The 2,560-nt window shown below is 29.5% G+C and overlaps 1 protein-coding gene across 1 annotated transcript in view; it reads right to left on the bottom strand.

Moving 5' to 3' along the window:
- Positions 1-2,560, bottom strand: part of LOC117178426 (glycoprotein 3-alpha-L-fucosyltransferase A-like) — a 26,596-nt gene that overhangs the window by 23,864 nt on the left and 172 nt on the right. The gene's annotated exons all lie outside the window — the stretch shown is intronic.

Below are 2,560 nucleotides of genomic sequence, written 5' to 3'. Positions count from 1 at the left end.
CGCCAATTAGCACAAATGGTAAGTTCCGACAGTGCCTACAAGTGTGCCTACTGGCCGCTAAATGGCAATACCGGTTTCATATGTATACACCTGGTACACTAATGGGATTATATTTACACCATGTTATAACAATAATTTAAAAGGAATCTTGATATTAAAATAAATTTCATTGGCTTTGAATCATATGAAAATATTTAAAAGTAATATATTACTATTTATTTCACAATCAAATTAATTTTCGGTACATAAATTATCAGAACAAAAGTTCAAAGCAAGTGGAGTTCTGCCTACATAGTCAAAAGTTAATTATTTTTAAATTGATTAATAATTAATAAATAATTATTTCACAATAAAGAATTGTTTGGAAATTAATTGATATTTAATCAATTATAATTATTGTTTTTGTACATATTTACCAGATTGGTTACCGTTAGCGTTCTTATTTAAAATTATTTTTTTATGTTTTTGTTTCTAATTCTTTACAACAAACAATAATTGTAAAGTGCATTAAGAAAGAAAAAATTATTTGAAATTTTTATTTGTGATGAAAAAGGTGTTTTTTCCTTTAAATTTAAAATCGATTATTTATTTTTAATCTAGTAAAATCAAATGATTGTCTAAACTTTCACTTTATAAGTCTGTTTTTTGACCGAAAAATTATTTACATTAATTAATTGTTAGTTTAAAATTTAAGCAAATAGTACAATTTTGAAGCAAAAATGATTAATTTTATGGAAGTCGGACTAAATTAAAAGAAAGGTTCTTTTCAAACAGGAAAGATAAACTTTTAACCAAGTAGAAGGATTTTCAATATGAACTTTTAACAGCATAATTACATTTATAACAAAAAATGATAAATTTAACATAATAGTTAAATATTTCCAAATAATTCGATTTTTCACAAAATAGTTAAATTTCTAATAAAATATTTGAATTTTTAGCCTTCAAAGATGAATTTTTGATCGAATTGTCCAATTTTCAAACAAAAATATTATAATTCCAACATTTGAATTTTTATGAAAAACATACAAACTTTCTAGAAGACATTTGAATTTTCATGAAAAAATGTTAATTTTAAATCAAGAAAGAAGGAGTTTCTACTACCAATTATGAATTTTCAACAAAAAATAAAGTTTTCAAGCACTAAAGTCAAATGTTTCAGAACAAAGTAGCCTTAAAAATCAGAAAAGATGAATTAAAAAAGAAAAGATAATTTTCAATCAAGAAAGATGAATTATTAACAAGATATTGGAATTTCTAACCAAAAAGTTGAACTTTCAACAGAGAATAATAGATTTCTACTCAAAAAGATGGCTTTTTAACAAAATACTTGACTTTTCTACCAAGCGTTTGAATTTTCAACACAAAAGATTCGTTTTTTATCGAAAAAGGCGATTATATTTTACTAAAATAAAAATCATTTCCTACCCATGAAAGTTTATTTAAAAGCAAATACTCGTGTGAAAAAAGTTAAACACGTTAAACACTCATCAATATTCTTAAGAACATGTAAGTCTCAGAGAAAATTAGCCTGAGTTAAAAATAAAAATATTAGGTTTGCCAATAGCCGACTTTTTTTAAGAATTTAAATTATGCCAATTTCCAAAATAACTACCATTAGTAAGTCGACGATCCGTGTGAATGTAGTCGCGCACTAGGTAGCTTAGCACGTATTCTACGAGAATTTTTTCAAAATGAAGATTGTTCAAACAGCCAAAATTACTAAAAATTGTGAGCCAACGATCCAGGTGTACCTGATCTAGCATACCAGGTAGTATAATACGTATTCTACGAGACCTTTTAAAAAATTAAAATTCTGTGAATAATGAAAACAATTCCAAATGGTCAGTCGACGACTCTGGTGCACCAGGTCACGCCCCAGGTATCTTATCACGTATTCTACGAGAACTTTTTCAAAACTGAGATTGTTTCAACAGCCAAAATTACTAAAAATTGTATGTCGACGACCCGGGTGCACCAAGTTGCGCCCTAGGTAGCTTAGTGCGTATGCTACCAGAACTGCTTCAAAATTTAGATTGTTTCAACAGCTAAAATTACTAAAAATTGTGAGTCGACGATCCGAGTGCTCCAGATCGAGCACCAGGTAGTATAATACGTATTCTGCGAGAACTTTTTAAAAATTTGAATTTTGTGAAAAATGAAAACAATTCCAAATGGTGAGTCGACTACATGGGTAAACCAGGTCGCACCTCAGGTAGTTTAGCACGTATTCTACGAGACATTTTCAAAAAGTTAGATTATTCCAACAGCCAAAATCACTGAAAATTAGAGTCGACCTGGGGCGCGACCTGGTGCACCCAGGTCTTTGACTCACCATTTAGAACTGTCTTTATTATTCAAAAAGTATAAATTTTGAAAATGTTCTCGTCGAATACATATTAAAGTACATTGTGCTCGACCTAGTGCACCCGGATCGTCGAATCACAATTTTTAGTTATTTTGGCTGTTAAAACAATCTAAATTTTGAAAAAGTTTTCGTAGAATAGGTGCTAAAATACCTGGGGCACGACCTGGTGCACCCGGGTCGTCGACTCACCAT

The sequence above is a fragment of the Belonocnema kinseyi genome, chromosome 8 (genome assembly GCF_010883055.1).
Source record: "Belonocnema kinseyi isolate 2016_QV_RU_SX_M_011 chromosome 8, B_treatae_v1, whole genome shotgun sequence".
In the NCBI taxonomy this organism is placed as follows: Eukaryota; Metazoa; Arthropoda; class Insecta; order Hymenoptera; family Cynipidae; genus Belonocnema; species Belonocnema kinseyi.
This window is presented reverse-complemented; position numbering and strand designations above follow the sequence as displayed.